The sequence below is a fragment of the Oncorhynchus clarkii genome, chromosome 16, assembly GCF_045791955.1.
Source record: "Oncorhynchus clarkii lewisi isolate Uvic-CL-2024 chromosome 16, UVic_Ocla_1.0, whole genome shotgun sequence".
NCBI classification, from domain to species: Eukaryota; Metazoa; Chordata; class Actinopteri; order Salmoniformes; family Salmonidae; genus Oncorhynchus; species Oncorhynchus clarkii.
In genome coordinates, this window is record NC_092162.1 from 15568697 (window position 1) to 15589597 (window position 20901).

General features: G+C 44.2%; 1 protein-coding gene across 1 annotated transcript in view; it reads right to left on the reverse strand.

Moving 5' to 3' along the window:
- The window catches only part of LOC139368030 (phosphatidylethanolamine N-methyltransferase), a 118222-nt gene extending 102184 nt beyond the window's left edge, over positions 1 to 16038 (reverse strand). The window contains exon 1 of the mRNA XM_071106535.1: positions 15649 to 16038. The gene's annotated coding sequence lies outside the window, so the exon portion shown is untranslated. The remainder of the gene's footprint in view (positions 1 to 15648) is intronic.
- Between the last annotated feature and the right edge of the window lie 4863 nt (positions 16039 to 20901).

Genomic DNA, 20901 nt, shown 5'->3' on the forward strand with positions numbered 1-20901 from the left:
TCCAGGTGACTGCCTCATGAAGCTCGTTGTGAGAATGCCAAGAGTGTGCAAAGCTGTCATCAAAGCAAAGGGTGGCTATTTGAAGAATCTCAGATATAAAATATATTTAGATTTTTTTTTAACACTTTTTTGGTTACTACATGATTCCATATGTGTTATTTAATCGTTTTGATGTCTTCACTGTTTTCTACAATTTAGAAAATTGTAAAAAATAAAGAAAAACCCTTGGATGAGTAGGTGTTCTAAAACTTTTGTCCGATAGTGTATAGCGAATCAAAGTCAATGCATGGGCCTTTCAGCCCTCACAGCTAACACCCATTTGGAGAGCATAAGCTGGGGAGTTTGAGTTGTTCAGTAAGAATTTCCTCTTCATTGTTCGCAAAAGCATAAATTATTTGTTTAACAGTGTTATCTGACAAAGGTATTGATATGAGTTTCTTTGCCTCTGCTTCCTCACACATTTTTCTCACCATATCAATTGCCCCATTTCTGTCCATGTCTGTCTAATATTGTGTGGTTTCATAGTGTAGCAGGCCTAGCCATTCACTGTGGGAATGGTTCAAGTGCAACAGTCAAGTGCAGACTTTTCCCATGATCTAAATGGCGCTATATGGTTGAAATGTACCTTTTATATTTTAATTATTTTAATTGAGATTTTTAAGGTTTAACCACATTACAATGATTTTGAGATACAAAGTCGATATTAGAAATTCTCCCACGACCCCATTTTCATATCAGGTGACCCCACATGGGGTAGGCCCCCCTAGTTTGGGATCCGGTGCCTTAGAGAGTTCCTCAATGAGCTTGACACCTTGATAAGCTCATTTCCTGATGATGGCCTAGCGCTCTTTGTACTTGGCGACTTCAACCTCCTGACGTCTCCCTTCGATTCATTTGTTCCCAACTCTCTCTTTCCCCTCCTTGCCACTTTTGACCTCACCCTTTCGCAGTCCCCTCCCAGGCAATATGCTTGACCTCATCTTTACTAGAGGCTGTTCGCCTACTAATATCACTGCAAACCCTTCCAGGTCTCTGATCACTACTTTGATTCCTTTTCTGTCTCCCTTTTCTCCAACTCTAGCCACACCCCCCCCCCCCCCCCCCCCCCCCCCCCAAAAAAAAATCATGAACTAACACTCGTACTTTACTCTTATTTTCCCCCTTACTACCTCTGCCTTTGCTGATAGCTACTTTATTGAGGAAAAATGTACTTACTATGCCTGTGAAATGTGGTTGTCCCACCTAGCTCTCTTAAGATGACTGCACTAACTGTTTGTCGATCTGGATAAGAGCGTCTGCTAAATGACTGAAATGTATCAACATTTGTTTTCCAAAAAATATCCCTTAAATGTCTAAATATACCTTTACTGTAACATATTTGAGACATCAGCAAACAGGACCTCATGAGTATCCAAAAGAAGTAGACTGCAGAAGAGGAAGCTTGTCACCTTTAGTGCACTACGGTAGAACTGTAGAAGACATAAAGAAATGTGACTGACAGTGAACAGAACAGTGAGTCAAGATGAGAATCTCTTCTCTGAGTGTCTGGAAAGTTATTTTAAGTCTAGACATTCATGTAAGATGGCCTATGACTGCATGCAACAGGCCTGAGCTTGCAGCTCCTGGTTTATATCTGGTTCTACAGAGACTGAGGGAAAACCAGAATAAAACAAGCTGTTTTGGTCCACCTTTCTTTGAACACGAAGGCAAATTACATTTTGTGGCTTGGTAGTGTATTTATTTTTAGACAATCTCTTATCTGCCAAGCAGCCTAATACTTGGTCATAGCTTTGATGATGAAGTAGAGACGAAGAGACTATGGCTTATGTCCATACTTCCCAACACCCTCAGGAGAAATGTTTGGTAAGACGGTCATAGGTCAACATTCCAGACTGTCAATTCAAATTGTTACACACAGTTATGACTGTACCTCAGAACCCCAGGGCAGTCTGAACCACAAGGTTGACCCATCCGAAGGAGCTTAAAGCTTCTTTTTTTTTTTACAACCAAATCTCTTATTTTCCCCCCTTAATTGCATGTTATAGAAGGGCCCTGACACTTTTTGTTTTTCAATTTCACTTATTTTTGAGATACTTACCACAACAAAATGTAACATCATTTTGCGGATAAAGTTCGGAATGACTTGTGTACAACATCTAAAGACGTGCATCACTATACTTCTGTTTCTAAAAGGACATACAGTATTTTGGTGTTTTTGGAGCATCTGTTTATGTTTTTTCAGAGTCCTGCTTGTTTCTCACAAACAAGTGTTAAATAAAGTTTTATTTAAAAAAAGGGTCTGGACATGCCATTTACATCAAAAATTGAGATTTGGTCATACAAAAGCTAAATTATCCTTTAAGTTAGAGAAAGAGATAAAGTTCTTATGTGAATTATTTTTGTGTATGTCTGCTCGGAGTGAACCAGAATGACAGTAAACTGGTTCATTCTTGCCTGGATGCAAAAAGCAGATACATATTGAGGAATCCATTGCAATGGCTTTAGGCGAGGGCAGACCTGTCTGCTTTCAAAACAGACTGACAGACAAACGAACGGGCAGAGACAGAAAGACAGGTGGGAGTTACTCATGTCTACCCAAACAGACAGACTGACAGAAATATAGCCAGTATAATGTATTTTGCATCAAATGATGCAAAATGCAGAATTGTGTGATGCAATAGCCATTATACCGGCTGTATTTATGTATTTTGAAAGTTATATATCTTCAAAACTTTATCTGACATGCAAAACATTTTGGGACTATATCAACAATGGACTAATGAAACAAATACCCAAAGAGTTTTCCTTTAACAAAACGGCGCTTTTGTGTCAAACATTTTCTTCCACCTTTGTTTGCTACTTTTCAGTTCTTTTCAGTTCTCTGTGGCTACATGTGTATATTCCTCAGGTTGAGTTACTCATCTGTTCAGCGACCCCAGATCCTGGATTAGGGTTGTTAGAACAGACAAACTCCACAACCTTCAGAGCAGAAAACATACGGTATCATATGTCCTACACTAATATGCATATTGGAGTTGTATGTTTTCCACATTGCATCAGAACAGAGTGGTCAGCTAAGTGATCAGTCAGAAAATAACTTTTGTGCGTGTGTATGTGGGGAGGTTCATGTGTTTTACGTGTGTCTCTGCTGGAGCATCCAGCCCCAGCCTTGCCCCAGGCTCCACTGTGTGAATATTTTGATGCAATCGCTCCCGTGTGTGTCACCCTCCTCAGCTCTTACAATGCTGAATGTGCTCAGGAGACCTGGTGTCACACGGTGCTGGTGGGTCTCACAGTGTCTCGACCTCAGCACGGTAAGGAAAGTCCCTATTAATTAACTATGACTCAATGGAACAGTTCAACCCACTCTGTAAATGGGAGTAGATTCACTCACAAGTTCTTTCAATAAATCAACGGAATGTCAATGTGAGAACCAGCAAAAGCTCATACATTTCAGTTGGTTTGCTGGGATTGAAAAGAAAAACAACGTGCTCTGTATACATCACAGCTCTTTCTGGGAAAGCAGACCGTATGAATCAAGACTGCTATTGTTTGTACAGTAGAATGTCAAGAGCGTGCTCGTAACAGACGAACGAGGGGAGGAAACATCCACCAGATAAGGTAGGCCTATTCCACATTGGTTTCATCTCTCCCTCTCTTTGTTGACTGTGTCAAACCTACTACTGATAAAACTGAGATTGGTAGGAAAAAAAACATCACATTTCCTCTCAAATGTTTTTCTGTCAAAGCTCAAAACCAATGTCACCAAGGAAATCATCGCTAAGATCACCACTACAATGGTTACGGGTATACGAGCACAGGACAATGTGATTTAGACCTAGCATACGTATGGGTGGAGATGGGCAGCTCGGTGTGTTTCAGAGGAGGTGTGCTTTCCACTAAATACACATTCCATGTCTTCAAACCATTTACATGGGACTCTGTCCTATTGTAACATGATACAGACGGCGGAAGTTTGGTGAAAGATAAAGGAAAGACAAGGAGCGGACATAAAAATCGAATCGTAAAATAGGTTGAATTCTAATCGGAATGTTTTGATGGATCATATCCAATTGTGTTATTTTGGGACTGGTTGATAGTGACACACCACATGTGTCACACACTCTCATGTCCAGCTTATTATATGGTTGTTCCGACAAAATAGCAAAGCTCTTAGCAGAACACACAATTACACCTTCTTTAACGGTAGGCAACAACACGTCTGCTAAGCTGATCCTCAACACTGGGGCCCCTCAGTGGTGTGTGCTTAGTCCCCTCCTGTACTCCCTGTTCACCCACGACTGCTTGGCCAAACACGACTCCAACACCATCTTTAAGTTTGCTGACCACACAACAGTGGTAGGCCTGATCACCGACAACGATGAGACAGCCTATTGGGAGGAGGTCAGAGATAACCTCTCCCTTAACGTCAGCAAGACAAAGGAGCTCATCGTGGACTACAGGAAAAGACAGGCCAAACAGGCCCCCATTAACATTGACAGGGCTGTAGTGGAGCAGGTATAGAGTTTCAAGTTCCTTGGTGTCCACATCACCAACAAATTATCATGGTCCAAACACACCAAGACAGTTGTGAAGAGGGCACATCAACACCTTTTCCCCCTCAGGAGACTGAAAAGATTTGGCATGGGTCCCCAGATCCTCAAAAAGTTTTACAGCTGCCCCATTGAGAGCATCCTGACCAGTTGCATCACCATCTGATATGGCAACTGCTCAGCATCTGACTGTAAGGTGCTACAGAGGGTAATGCGTATGGCCTAGTACATCACTGGGGCCAAGCTTCCTGCCATCCAGTACCTATTTACTAGGCCGTGTCAGAGGAAAGCCCAAAAAATTGACTCTAGTCACCCAAGTCATAGACTGTTCTCTCTGATGACCTTTGACCCCCCCCCCCCTCCATTTGTATTTTACACTGCTGCTACTTGCTGTTTATTATCTATGCATCGTCACTTCACCCCTACCTACATGTACAAACTACCTCGACTAACCTGTACCCCCGCACATTGACTCAGTACCAGTACTCCCTGTATATAGCCTCGTTATTGTATTGTGTTACTTTTTTATTATTTTTTGGTAAACATTTTCATAACTCTTTCTTGAACAGCACTGTTGGTTAAGGGCTTGTAAGTAAGCATTTCACGGTAAGGTCTACACTGTTGGTTAAGGGCTTGTAAGTAAGCATTTCACGGTAAGGTCTACACTGTTGGTTAAGGGCTTGTAAGTAAGCATTTCACGGTAAGGTCTACACTGTTGGTTAAGGGCTTGTAAGTAAGCATTTCACGGTAAGGTCTACACTGTTGGTTAAGGGCTTGTAAGTAAACATTTCACGGTAAGGTCTACACTGTTGGTTAAGGGCTTGTAAGTAAGCATTTCACGGTAAGGTCTACACTGTTGGTTAAGGGCTTGTAAGTAAGCATTTCACGGTAAGGTCTACACTGTTGGTTAAGGGCTTGTAAGTAAACATTTCACGGTAAGGTCTACACTGTTGGTTAAGGGCTTGTAAGTAAGCATTTCACGGTAAGGTCTACACTGTTGGTTAAGAGCTTGTAAGTAAGCATTTCACGGTAAGGTCTTTTATTCGGCGCATGTGACAAAGTCTGATTGGATTTGTCTCTTACCTCAGCTCTATCACACACACACACACACCGCGACTGCACAAACACCAACAAAACATGTGACCACCCACACAAATGAACACCTTTAGATGTTTGAGTGATTGACCTCTGACCCCTGCATGTTAGTAATGAAGCAGAGAGAAGAACAAAACACACTCTTCCTCTATGGTTTCAGCCATTAATGTGGCCCACTTACAGAGAGGGCAAACTAGGGCAGTCTGACAGCGATGAAGGCACCAAAAACAAGAGTGAGATGAATTGCCATGTTGCTATAGTAACACAAAAAATACAAAATGGATCGTGAATTAGAGAGAATGAAATGGAGAGACTACAATAGAAGAAGGATAGAGAGCACTAGATGTGGGGGGAAAAAACGAGACAAAGGCGATATAAGATCAAATCAAATCAAATTTTATTTGTCACATACAAATGGTTAGCAGATGTTAATGCGAGTGTTGCGAAATGCTTGTGCCTCTAGTTCTGACAATGCAGTAATAACCAACGAGTAATCTAACCTAACAATTCCACAACAACTACCTTATACACACAAGTAAGTGTAAAGGGATGAAGAATATGTACATAAGAATATATGAATGAGTGATGGTACAGAACGGCATAGGCAAGATGTAGTAGATGGTATAGAGTACAGTATATACATATGACATGAGTAATGTAGGGTATGTAAACATAAAAGTGGCATTGTTTAAAGTGGCTAGTGATACATGTATTACATATAGATGGCAAGATGCAGTAGATGGTTTGGAGTACAGTATATACATATGAGATGAGTAATGTAGGGTATGTTAGCATTATATTAAGTGGCATTGTTTAAAGTGGCTAGTGATACATTTTTACATCAATTTTTCCATTATTAAAGTGGCTGGAGTTGAGTCAGTATGTTGGCAGCAGCCACTCAATGTTAGTGATGGCTGTTTAACAGTCTGATGGCCTTGAGATAGAAGCTGTTTTTCAGTCTCTCGGTCCCTGCTTTGATGCACCTGTACTGACCAACGCCTTCTGGATGATAGCGGGGTGAACAGGCAGTGGCTCGGGTGGTTGTTGTCCTTGATGATCTTTATGGCTTTCCTGTGACATTGGGTGGTGTAGGTGTCCTGGAGGGCAGGTAGTTTGCCCCCGTTGATGCGTTGTGCAGACCTCACTACCCTCTGGAAAGCCTTACGGTTGTGGGTGGAGCAGTTGCCGTACCAGGCGGTGATACAGCCTGACAGGATGCTCTCGATTGTGCATCTGTAAAAGTTAGTGAGTGGTTTTGGTGACAAGCCGAATTTCTTCAGCCTCCAGAGGTTGAAGAGGCGCTGATTGCTCCTTCTTCGCCACGCTGTCTGTGTGGGTGTACCAATTCAGTTTGTCCGTGATGTGTACGCCGAGGAACTTAAAACTTACTACCCTCTCCACTACTGTCCCGTCGATGTGGATAGGGCGGTGCTCCCTCTGCTGTTTCCTGAAGTCCACGATCATCTCCTTTATTTTGTTGACGTTGAGTGTGAGGTTATTTTCCTGACACCACACTCCAAGGGCCTTCACCTCCTCCCTGTAGGCCGTCTCGTCGTTGTTGGTAACCAAGCCTACCACTGTAGTGTCGTCTGCAAACTTGATGATTGAGTTGGAGGCGTGCATGGCCACGCAGTCGTGGGTGAACAGGGAGTACAGGAGAGGGCTCAGAACGCACCCTTGTGGGGCCTCAGTGTTGAGGATCAGCGGGGTGGAGATGTTATTACCTTACCCTCATCACCTGGGGGCAGCCCATCAGGAAGTTCAGTACCCAGTTGCACAGGGTGGGGTTGAGACCCAGGGTCTCGAGCTTGATGACGGGTTTGGAGGGTGCTATGGTGTTAAATGCTGAGCTGTAGTCAATGAACAGCATTCTCACATAGGTATTCCTCTTGTCCAGATGGTTAGGGCAGTGTGCAGTGTGGTTGCGATTGCGACGTCTGTGGACTTGTTGGGGCTGTAAGCAAATTGTAGTGGGTCTAGGGTGTCAGGTAGGGTGGAGGTGATATGGTCCTTGACTAGTCTCTCAAAGCACTTCATGATGACGGATGTGAGTGCTACGGGGCGGTAGTCGTTTAGCTCAGTTACCTTAGCTTTCTTGGGAACAGGAACAATGGTGGCCCTCTTGAAGCATGTGGGAACAGCAGTCTGCGATAAGGATTGATTGAACACGTCCGTAAACACACCAGCCAGCTGGTTTGCACATGCTCTGAGGATGTGGCTGGGGATGCCGTCTGGGCCTGCAGCCCTGCGAGGGTTAGCACGTTTAAATGTTTTACTCACTTCGGCTGCAGTGAAGGAGAGTCCACAGGTTTTGGTAGCGGGCCATGTCAGTGGCACTGTATTGTCCTCAAAGCGAGCAAAGGAGTTGCTTAGTTTGTCTGGGAGCAAGACATCCTGGTCCGCGACGGGGCTGGTTTTCTTTTTGTAATCCGTGATTGACTGTAGACTCTGCCACATACCTCTTGTGTCTGAGCCGTTGAATTACGACTCTACTTTGTCTCTATACTGACGCTTATCTTGTTTGATTGCCTTGCGCAGGGAATACACTGTTTGTATTCAGTCATGTTTCCGGTCACCTTGCCCTGGTTAAAAGCAGTGGTTCGCGCTTTCAGTTTCACGTGAATGCTGCCATCGATCCACAGTTTCTGGTTTGGGAATGTTTTAATAGTTGCTGTGGGTACGACATCGCTGATGCACTTGCCAATAAACTCGCACACCGAATCAGCGTATACATCAATGTTGTTGTTTGACGCAGTGCGGAACATATCCCAATCCATGTGTTTGAAGCAATATTGAAGCGTGGAATCAGATTGGCCGGACCAGCGTTGAACAGACCTGAGCGCGGGAGATTCCTGTTTTAGTCTCTGTCTATAAACTGGGAGCAACAAAATGGAGTCGTGGTCAGCTTTTCCAAAAGGAGGGCGGGGGAGGCCTTATATGCGTCGTGGAAGTTAACAATGATCCAGGGTTTTACCAGCCCTGGTAGCACAATCGATATGCGGATAGAATTTAGGGAGTCTTGTTTTCAGATTAGCCTTGTTAAAATCCCCAGCTACAATGAATGCAGCCTCATGATATGTGGTTTCCAGTTTAAATCGAGTCAAATAAAGTTTGTTCAGGGCCGTCGATGTGTCTGCTTGGGGGGGAACCTTTGCGACCTTTTGCCACATTTCAGGCTTCAAACATAAAGATATAAAACTGTATTTTTTTGTGAAGAATTATCAACAAGTGGGACACAATCATGAAGTGGAACGACATTTATTGGATATTTCAAACTTTTTTAACAAATCAAAAACTGAAAAATTGGGCGTGCAAAATTATTCAGCCCCTTTACTTTCAGTGCAGCAAACTCTCTCCAGAAGTTCAGTGAGGATCTCTGAATGATCCAATGTTGCCCTAAATGACTAATGATGATAAATACAATCCACCTGTGTGTAATCAAGTCTCCGTATAAATGCACCTGCACTGTGATAGTCTCAGAGGTCCATTAAAAGCGCAGAGAGCATCATGAAGAACAAGGAACACCAGGCAGGTCCGAGATACTGTTGTGAAGAAGTTTAAAGCCGGATTTGGATACAAAAAGATTTCCCAAGCTTTAAACATCCCAAGGAGCACTGTGCAAGCGATAATATTGAAATGGAAGGAGTATCAGACCACTGCAAATCTACCAAGACCTGGCCGTCCCTCTAAACTTTCAGCTCATACAAGGAGAAGACTGATCAGAGATGCAGCCAAGAGGCCCATGATCACTCTGGATGAACTGCAGAGATCTACAGCTGAGGTGGGAGACTCTGTCCATAGGACAACAATCAGACGTATATTGCACAAATCTGGCCTTTATGGAAGAGTGGCAAGAAGAAAGCCATTTCTTAAAGATATCCATAAAAAGTGTTGTTTAAAGTTTGCCACAAGCCACCTGGGAGACACACCAAACATGTGGAAGAAGGTGCTCTGGTCAGATGAAACCAAAATGGAACTTTTTGGCAACAATGCAAAACGTTCTGTTTGGCGTAAAAGCAACACAGGTGAACACACCATCCCCACTGTCAAACATGGTGGTGGCAGCGTCATGGTTTGGGCCTGCTTTTCTTCAGCAGGGACAGGGAAGATGGTTAAAATTGATGGGAAGATGGATGGAGCCAAATACAGGACCATTCTGGAAGAAAACCTGATGGAGTCTGCAAAAGACCTGAGACTGGGGCGGAGATTTGTCTTCCAACAAGACAATGATCCAAAACATAAAGCAAAATCTACAATGGAATGGTTCAAAAATAAACGTATTCAGGTGTTAGAATGGCCAAGTCAAAGTCCAGACCTGAATCCAATCGAGAATCTGTGGAAAGAACTGAAAACTGCTGTTCACAAATGCTCTCCATCCAACCTCACTGAGCTCGAGCTGTTTTGCAAGGAGGAATGGGAAAAAATGTCAGTCTCTCGATGTGCAAAACTGATAGAGACATACCCCAAGCGACTTACAGCTGTATTCGCAGCAAAAGGTGGCGCTACAAAGTATTAACTTAAGGGGGCTGAATAATTTTGCCCGCCCAATTTTTCAGTTTTTGATTTGTTAAAAAAGTTTGAAATATCCAATAAATGTCGTTCCACTTCATGATTGTGTCCCACTTGTTGTTGATTCTTCACAAAAAAATACAGTTTTATATCTTTATGTTTGAAGCCTGAAATGTGGCAAAAGGTCGCAAAGTTCAAGGGGGCCGAATACTTTCGCAAGGCACTGTATATGCGTGTCTGATTATAATCTAAGAGAATTCTCTTGGTAGATAATGCGGTCAACATTTGATTGTGAGGAATTCTAAGTCAGGTGAACAAAAGGACTTGAGTTCCTGTATGTTGTTATTATCACACCACGCCCTTCTTCTTACCAGAAAGATGCTTGTTTCTGTCAGCGCGATGCGTGAAGAAACCAGGTGGCTGTACCGACTCCGATAGCGTGTCTCGAGTGAGCCATGTTTCCGTGAAGCAATGAATTAGTCTCCTATGTCTCTCTGGAATGCTACCCTTGCTCGGATTTCATCAACTTTGTTGTCAAGAGACTGGACATTGGCGAGTAGTATGCTCGGGAGTGGTGCGCGATGTGCCCATCTCCGTAGCCTGACCAGAAGACCGCTTCGTCTGCCCCTTTTACGGCGACGTTGTTTTGGTTCGCTGGCTGGGATCCGATCCATTGTCCTGGGTGGTGGGCAAAACAGAGGATCCGCTTCGGAAAGTCGTATTCCTGGTCGTAATGATGGTGAGTTGACGTTGCTCTTATATCCAGTAGTACCTCCCAACTGTATGTAATAAAGCCTAAGATTACCTGGGGTACCAATGTAAGAAATAACACGTAAAAAAAAAAAATACTGCACAGAAATAGGGAACAGAAGATGACGCTCGCCTTTGTCTTTCATCCTTGATATGCCAAGCTTTTTTTCTGCATTTCTCTCTGCTCCGATGTGAAATAGAGGATGTGGAGTGGAAAGAAAAACATGGTCTGTTATTGACTGTAAACATATAATTGTCTTTTAAATTTACCACCGTTCAGTGCACTGCGCCCGGCCCGCCACAGGAGTCGCTGGTGCGCAATGAGACAAGGATGAGACAAGGATATATATATAATGATATAATGATTTCATTATATGAACTGTAACTCGTTACAATCTTTGAAATTGTTTCATGTTGCGTTTATATTTTTGTTCAGTGTAGCATCATGGAATATTTAAAGTTTTAATTACATGCCCACATCACAAGATATTTTTGAACTCAGGAAATCTGAGGAGAAGAGCAAGGAAACTGATAAGGAGGAACTATAATTAGAGAAACCCAGTTATATCCAGTTTTGATCACTGCATCCCAGCAGTGGAACCGAATGTATGCGTCAGAGTGTAACAGATAGATCTATTAGGAAAAATTAAGAATGGGATAATGCCTGGATATATCAAGCCTTCAGGTCCAAACAAACACTCAGCAGCCTTTTACCCTTGTTCTATCTTGACAAATCAGTGACGAGAAAAGGGGAAATAAACAAACCATTTAGTTCTCTTTTCGGTGCAGGAGATTGGTCAATGGATAGCAACAAATTGATTCTCAACAAACAGATTTCCTTTGATGAATTTCCACGGTTTGCAATGCTCAAATGGTATCCCAAATGTTGGGCAATCAAAGCAATTTAAGAAGTTACACTTGTTCGTTAACATTAAATCCAGCAATGGATGTTTGTTGTATCATTGGAAATAAGTACACTTTATGACCAAAAGTGCTTGTCGAACATCTCATTCCAAAATCATGGACATTAATATGGAGTTGGTCCCCCCTGAGCTGCTATAACAGCCTCTACTCTTTTGTGATGGCTTTCCACTAGGTGTTGGAACATTGCTGCAGGGACTCTGCAGCCACTAGAGCATTAGTGAGGTCAGTGTTCAATGAGGTTGAGGTCAGGACTCTGTGCAGGCCAGTCAAGTTCTTCCACACCGATCTCGACAAACCATTTCTGTATGGACCTCGCTTTGTGCATGGGGGCATTGTCATACTGAAACAGGAAAGGGCCTTCCCCAAACTGTTGCCGCAAAGTTTGAAGCACACAATTGTCTAGAATGTCATTGTATGATGTAGCGTTAAGATTTCCCTTCACTGGAACTAAGGGGCCTAGCCCGAACCATGAAAAACAGCCCCAGACCATTATTCCTCCTCCACCAAACTTTACAGTTGGCACTATGCATTTGGGCAGGTAGCGTTCTCCTGGCATCCGCCAAACCCAGATTTGTCCGTTGGACTGCCAGATGGTGAAGCGTGATTCATCACTCCAGAGAACTCGTTTCCACTGCTCCAGTCCAATGGCGGTAAGTTTTACACCCCTCCAGCCAATGCTTGACATTGCACATGGGTGATTTTAGGCTTGTGTGCATGCGGCTGCTCAGCCAAGAGAACCTATTTCATGAAGCTCCCGGACTAACAGTTGTGCTGACATTGCTTCCAGATGCAGTTTGGAAGTCAGTATTGAGTGTTGCCAACGACTTCGTGACTGAGCCGTTGTTTCTCCTAGATGTTTCCACTTCACAATAACAGCACGTACAGTTGACCAGGGCAGCTCAAGCAGGGCAGAGATTTGACAAACTGACATCCAATGACGGTGCCACGTTGAAAGTCACTGAACTCTTCATTAAGGCCATTCCACTGCCAATGTCTACTGCCAGGCTATTTATACAGAACATGTGTATAAAACCTGTGTAAACTGTATACATGATTTATATGACAATATTTTACTTTGACAATAATTATATTACACAATTTCTGATAAATCACATGCCTTTGTTTTATTTTCCTACATAAGTAAAATCTGTATTATGCCTCTATTGCCATTCATTCCAATTAGACTGGTTTGGATTTCTCCCTGACCGATATGGCTGCCATGTTCACCCCATTCTGGAACTTCAAGGACTTATGACAGCGCCCCTCTAGTAATTTAATAGGATTTATATGGTGCACCCCCCCCCCCCCCTCCTCGAATTACAGGAAATTAGCTGTAAAACTGCTCCAAAAAACTGTGGTACGCAGCTGACAAGAGATGCTTTCTGCCCAGAGCCAAGACTTAATGTTGATTGCGGGGGCGAAATCTGGTTTACTTCCCGTGGGTGGTTGCATAATGCACTCTGCCCATCTCTTGGACAGGTATTGAATTACCAACATTTTAAAGTAGTCCTGACAAAGTAATGTAACCAGCGGTAATCATTGGGGCTTCTTTAGCATAGAGCCAGAAGAGGAGAGAGATGGTAGTTTTGCAACCTCAGTCTGGTGCCAATTAAGATACAACAATAGCTTCAAAAAGAGTTGCATTTAAGATCACAAGATTTTAAAAACAATAACTTTTTGTAACCTTGGTTAAATGCACTATACACTAGTGGCTCATAGACGTGTTCCCACAATGTTTAACTAATGTTTCACTGTAAAACACAGCTGGCTTTTTGGAGTTTTGTAAGTCACACACAATAGCAATGGCTTCAAATATTGCATGGTTAATCCCAAGTCAACTACAAGGTGAGCTTTCATTGGAAGATGGGATGAAGGTCAAGAGGAAATGAGAGGTCTGTTTATTGGGGGTGGGAGGCTATAAAAAAAATATTGACAAAGAAAAGGATGAAGTTAGCTAGTCAGACATATCAGATGGTTACCATGACGATATGAAGAGGACAGTTATCTCTGTAGAAAGTAGAGACATTATTTGGTTTTTGTCGTAGCCGTATAGCGGACATTAGACAACATTCTAGGAATTTCTAAGAAATAAGGCCTGTATTTGGACGCTCTAAAATTAAACTGTTGCTCTCAACCTGAAAATGAGTTAACAGGTAAACATGGAGCATGACTTTATGAATTCTGACTGACTTAAAACCAATGTCATGGAATAAAGAATGATCCAGGTCTGTGTTAGAAACTTCAGCTGTACGCACTTATTGTATTTTTCTATTCAATACAATTCTTTGTATTTTTTCCATTTTCTCTGACGTTTTCACATATTGCACACTGAATTTCTAAAATAAGTGTCTCAACAACACACTAACCATATGAATATTTCCACAGCATTTGGTGGCACTACTTTTAAAAAACCTCTTTCAGTTGATTGAAAAGACCAACTCGCACTCAGTAAAATGGATGTTTGTACAGTACATCATGACTCATACCCAGTATATAAGAAAAAAATATACAGTAACAAAAGGCACAATCTGTTTTTCACTCTCCCAGTCTTGCTGGTCAAGGTCCTTTCTGATATGCCAATGTTTGTCAGCTCCATTACAATATATCATTACATTATGTCATTACATATTTGACATTTCATTTCCTGTTTTGGCCTGGGAGTATTGTATGCAACAGAGAGCCTCAGTCCACAGAAGCCAGAGGAATGTACTAATTTGATGATTATGTAACAACAGTAGCTAACCTCCGCTCTTCTCTATTCAGCCCCTAGTCACTCCTCCACACTAACACAATGTCTTCACAGGAGGGAGAGCGAGTGAGCGAGCGAGAGAGAGCAGGTGCAGAACAGCAATGCCTTCAAATAAATACCTTTAAATCAATGCATTTGCAGCAATGCATTTTAACCAAAACCTTAACATCAAAGCCTTCTGTGAGGGTCACTTTATAATTCAAGCTTACGTTTACATTTTAGTCGTTTAGCAGAAGCTCTTATCCAGAGCGACTTACAGTTAGTGCATTCATCTTATGACAGCTAGGTGGGACAACCACATGTCAGAGTAAGTATACTGAACAAAAATATAAATGCAACATGTAAAGTGTTGTTCCCATGTTTCATGAGCTGAAGTAAAATATGCCAGATATTTAGCATTAGTACAAAAAGGTTATTTCTCTCAACTTTTGTGCACAAATTTGTTTACATCTGTGTTAGTGAGCATTTTTCCTTTGCCATAACTGATTCTAATTGGCCGGGACTGGCTCCCCAGTGGGTAGGCCTTGCTACCAAGTGGATGGGCCTATGCCCTCTCAGGCCCACCCATGCCTGCGCCCATGCCTAGTCATATGATAGCCATAGATTAGGGCCTAATTTATTTATTTCAACTGTCTGACTTTATGAACTGTAACTCAGTAGAATCGTTGAAATTGTTGAGTTTATTTTTGTTCAGTGTATATATACATTTTTCCTCAATAGTGTAGCTATCAGCAAGGTCAGAGCTAGTAAGGGGGTACAAAAAGTTAATGTTAATTCACAAAATTATTTTTTGGGGTGTAGGGGGGATTATTTAAGATACTCTTTGAAGAGGTAGGGTTTCAGATGTTTTCAGAAGATGGGCAATGACTATGTTGTCCTAGCTTCAGGGGTAAGCTGGATCCGCAATTTTGGTGCCAGGACAGAAAATAGATTGGACTGGGCTGAGGGGGAGCTGGCCTTCCTTAGGGGTGGGAGGACCAAGAGAACAGAGGTGACAAAATGGAGTGCTCAGGTTGGGGTGTAGAGTTTGAGCATAGCCTGAAGGTAGGGAGGGGAAGTTACACTTACGTCTCCGTTTGCTCCACAGGAGTTTGTTGGCACAAGCAGGGAGCTCGGCCAGTAGTCCAGACAGGATATGACAAGCGTCTGGATTAGGACCTGTGCCTTGTTCTGTCTGAGGTAGAGTCATACTCTATGGATGTTGTTGAGAATGAACCTGCAGGAGCGAGTCATTGCTTTGATGTTTGCAGAGAACAATAGGGTGTTGTCTAGAGTCACGCCAAGGTTCTTTACGCTCTGGGAGGGGGACACCGTGGGGTTCTCAATCTTGATGGAGAGGTCTTGGAGCGGGCAGGCCTTCCCCAGGAAGAAAAGCAGCTCCGTCTAGTTGAGGGTAAGGTGTTGGGCCGACGTCCAAATGGAGATTTCTGCCAGGCACACAGAGATGCGTGTCGCCACCTAGGTGGGAAGGAAACAAGTAGTTGAGTGTCATCCCCATAGCAATGATAGGAGAGACCATGTGAGGATATGACAGAAGCCTGGGGGATACCAGTAGTGAGAGTATGTGGTGCAGTTCATCTCCACGTCACCTGGTATGATCGGCCTGCCAGGTAGAATGCAATCCAAGAGTCTGCAGAGCCTGAGAACCCCCTGGGGGGGGGGGTGATTGTTCACGGTGTTTAAGTTAGCGGATAAATCTAGGAGGATGAGAACAGAGGAGAGAGAGTCAGGCTTTGGCAGTTTGGAGAGCCTCCATGACACAGACCAGAGCAGTTTCGGGTGAGTGACCCAACTTGGTTACAGTCAAGAAGATAATTCTGAGAGAGATAGCACGAGAGTTGATCAGGGACAGCACGCACAAGTGTTTTGGAAAGAAAATAAAGGGATTCAGTTCTGTAGTTTTTGACGTCAGATGAGTCTAATGTTGTTTGCTTGATGAGTGTCTCGGGCCATTTTGAAATCAGATGGGACGCAGCCAAGGGTCAATGATGTGCTGATGGAGGAATGGGAGATGGTCTCTGGAGATGGTATGGAGACGGGAGGAGGGGTTGGGGTCGAGTGAGCAGGTTGTCAGGCGGCCGGACCTCACTCGTCAATAGGCTGAGGAAATGAGGAGCGGATGTAATCAACCTTCTTTTCAAAGTGGTTGACAAAGTCATCCTCAGAGAGGGAGGAGGTGGAGGATTAAGGGAAGAGAAGGTGGAAAAGAGTTTCCTAGGGTTAAAAATGTAGAATGATAAAAACGTGGATTTAGCAGTAGATACAGGTAGAGAGGAGGAAATTAAATGATGATAGGTCCTCCAGAAGTTTAGTTTTCCTTCATTGTCGCTCAGCTGCCCGCAGCCTTGTTCTGTAAGCCCAAAATGAGTCACTCAGCCACGGAGCGGGAGGGGAGGGCCGAGCCATCATGGAGGAAAGGGGACAGTGCGAGTCATAGGATGCAGAAAGGGAGGAGAGTAGGGTCGAAGAGGCAGAATCAGGAGACAGGAAGGAGAAGAATTTAGCAGAAGGGAGAGGTGATAGAATAGAAGAAGAGATAGTAGTGGGCTATAGAGAGCATGGCCATCTGAGTAGGGGCTGAGTGGCTGGGGTTGGAGGAAAGGGAGACAGAAAAGGAAACAAAGTAGTGATCAGAGACCTGGAGGGGGGTTGCAGTGAGATTAGTAGGCAAACAGCCTCTAGTAAAGATGAGGTCAAGAATATTGCCTGCCTTGTGAGTTGGAGGGGACTGGGAAAGGGTGAGGTCAAAAGAGGCAAGGAGGGGAAACAGAGAGTTGGAAAGAAATGAATCGAAAGCAGACGTCGGGAGGTTGAAGTCACCAAGAGCATTGAGTGACAGTGACAGCATGGAATTCAAATGAACAGATGGGCACGTGAGAGAGGGAGAGAAGAGAAAATCTCAGAGAAATGAGTAGACCTGTGCCACCATTACCACGACCATATGCTCTCGGACTGGGAGCAAAAACATAGTCAGATGAAGAGAGAGCAGCTGGAGTAACAGTGTTCTCTGGGGTGATACATGTCTCGGTCAGGGCCAAAAAGTCAAGGGACTGAAGGGCAGCATAGGCTAAGATGAACTCTGCGTTCTTGACCGGAAATCGGCTGTTTCAAACGCTGCCAGAGACCAGGAATTCCACATGGGTTTTGCGTGCAGGGTACACTAAATTATAAGGGTTACAGCCAAGGCGTGTGGAGCGTCTGTAAAGCCTACATGGAGAGGAGCGAACAGGTATAGAAAACACACATAGTTGCCAAAAGCTACAAAAGAGCAACATTTGATTGGAAAATAACTAGGTAATGAAAATAGTCTGGGTAGCCATTTGACTAGATGTTCAGGAGTCTTATGGCTTGGGGGTAGAAGCTGTTTAGAAGCCGTGTGCCGTGCGGTAGCAGAGAGAACAGTCTATGACTAGGGTGGCTGGAGTCTTTGACAATTTTTAGGGCCTTCCTCTGACACCGCCTAGTATAGAGGTCCTTGATGATGTACTGGGCCGTTCACACAACCCTCTGTAGTCCCTTGCGGTCGGAGGCCGAGCAGTTGCCATGCCAGTGATGCAGTCAGTCAGGATGATCTCGATGGTGCAGCTGTAGAACGTTTTGTGGATCTGAGGACCCATGCCAAATCTTTTCAGTCTCCTGAGGGAGAATAGGTTTTGTTGTGTCCGTGTCCGCTTCACAACTGTCTTGGTGTGCTTGGACCATGTTATTTTGTTGGTGACCAAGGAACTTAAAGCTCTCAACCTGCTCCACTGCAGCCCCGTCGATGAGAATGGGGGTGTGCCCAGTCCTCTTTTTCCTGTCGTCCACAATCATCTCCTTTATATTGATCACATTGAGGGAGGGGTTGTTGTCCTGGCTCCACATGGCCAGGTGTCTGTCTCATTGTTGTCGGTGATCAGGCCTACCACTGTTGTGTCATCATCAAATGTAATGATGCTGTTGGAGTCATGCCTGGCCGTGCAGTCATGAGCGAACAGGGAGTACAGGAGGAGACTGAGCACGCACCCCAGAGGGGCCTCTGTGTTGAGGATCAGCGTGGTGGATGTGTTGTTACCTACCCTTACCACCTGGGGCGGCCCGTCAGGAAGTCCAGGATCTAGTTACAGAGGGAGGTGTTTAGTCCCAGGGTCCTTAGCTTATTGATGAGCTTTGAGGGCACTACGGTGTTGAACACTGAGCTGTAGTCAATGAATTGCATTCTCACATAGGTGTTCCTTTTGTCCAGGTGGGAAAGGGCAGTGTGGAGTGCAATAGCGATTGCATCATCTGTGGATCTGTTGGGGTGGTATGCAAATTGGAGTTGGTCTAGGGTTAATGGGATGATGGTGTTGATGTGAGCCATGACCAGTCTTTCAAAGCACTTCATGGCTACAGACGTGAGTGCTACGGGTCGGTAGTCATTTAAGCATGTGGAATTTTGGTCAGATTTGCCAAATGGAGGGCGAGGGAGAGCTTTGTATGCGTCTCTGTGTGTGGAGTAAAGGTTGTCCAGAGTTCTTTTCCCTCTGGTTGCACATTTAAAATGTTGATAGAAATTAGGTAAAACTGATTTAAGTTTCCCTGCATTAAAGTCCCCGGCTACTAGGAGCGCCGCCTCCTCTAGGTGAGCGTTTTCTTCTTTGCTTACGGCGGAATACAGCTCATTCAATGCTGTCTTAGTGCCAGCCTCTGACTGAGGTGGTATGTAAACAGCTACAGTTTTGCAACGAGACCGCCACTTACAGCTTCTGCTGAGAAACGAGGGGAGACGGAAGTACTAATACTAGTTGCTAATTGCCTTGCAGAGAGAGGAAACCAATCCCCTTCCAATACAGCTACTGATTACCAAAACAACAACAGTCACAAATTGTCCTGCCCCTTTAATCCCGGTTGATGTGTCAAATAATCATCTGCAATTGAATAGCAGTCAGCAGTTCACATGCCTCGTGGACTACAGGAAGACAGGCAGCACTTGGCCCCAGTAGATGGCCCCAGCTAGCAAAAACACAGTAGTAGACAACAGAGTTGTCAGGAGTCCTCTAGCTATAGAATGAAGCACATTGAAGACCATATAACTACAGAAGAGGTTGTTATGTTAAAGCACTGACAGACTTATGTAGACTTATTACTATGAAATGAATGAAACGGGGCACCCATCCAGTATTGGACAAAAACTGTATTCTAAGAAGACCTGACTTATGAGTTATTTTAGCAATAACTCTATAAGACAAAAGAAAATGGAACAATAGTAATAATTGATCAACATTTAATTACACAAATTAATACACTGCTCAAAAAGGGAACACTTAAACAACACAATGTAACTCCAAGTCAATCACACTTCTGTGAAATCAAACTGTCCACTTCTGATTGACACTGATTGACAATAAATTTCACATGCTGTTGTGCAAATGGAATAGACAACAGGTGTAAATTATAGGCAATTAGCAAGACACCCCCAATAAAGGAGTTGTTCTGCAGGTGGTGACCACAGACCACTTCTCAGTTCCTATGCTTCCTGGCTGATGTTTCGGTCACTTTGAATGCTGGCGGTGCTTTCACTCTAGTGGTAGCATGAGACGGAGTCTACAACCTACACAAGTGGCTCAGGTAGTGCAGCTCATCCAGGATGGAACATCAATGCGAGCTGTGGCAAGAAGGTTTGCTGTGTCTGTCAGCGTAGTGTCCAGAGCATGGAGGCGCTACCAGGAGACAGGCCAGTACATCAGGAGACGTGGAGGAGGCCGTAGGAGGGTAACAACCCAGCAGCAGGACTGCTACCTCCGCCTTTGTGCAAGGAGGAGCAGGAGGAGCACTGCCAGAGCCCTGCAAAATGACCTCCAGCAGGCCACAAATGTTCATGTGTCTGCTCAAACGGTCAGAAACAGACTCCATGAGGGTGGTATCAGGGCCCGACGTCCACAGGTGGGGGTTGTGCTTACAGCCCAACACCGTGCAGGACGTTTGGCATTTGCCAGAGAACACCAAGATTGGCAAATTCGCCACTGACGCCCTGTGCTCTTCACAGATGAAAGCAGGTTCACACTGAGCACATGTGACAGTCTGGAGACGCAGTGGAGAACGTTCTGCTGCCTGCAACATCCTCCAGCATGACCGGTTTGGCGGTGGCATTTCTTTGTGGGGCTGCACAGCCCTTCATGTGCTCGCCAGAGGTAGCCTGACTGCCATTAGGTACCGAGATGAGATACTCAGACCCCTTGTGAGACCATATGCTGGTGCGGTTGGCCCTGGGTTCCTCCTAATGCAAGACAATGCTAGACCTCATGTGGCTGGAGTGTGTCAGCAGTTCCTGCAAGAGGAAGGCATTGATGCTATGGACTG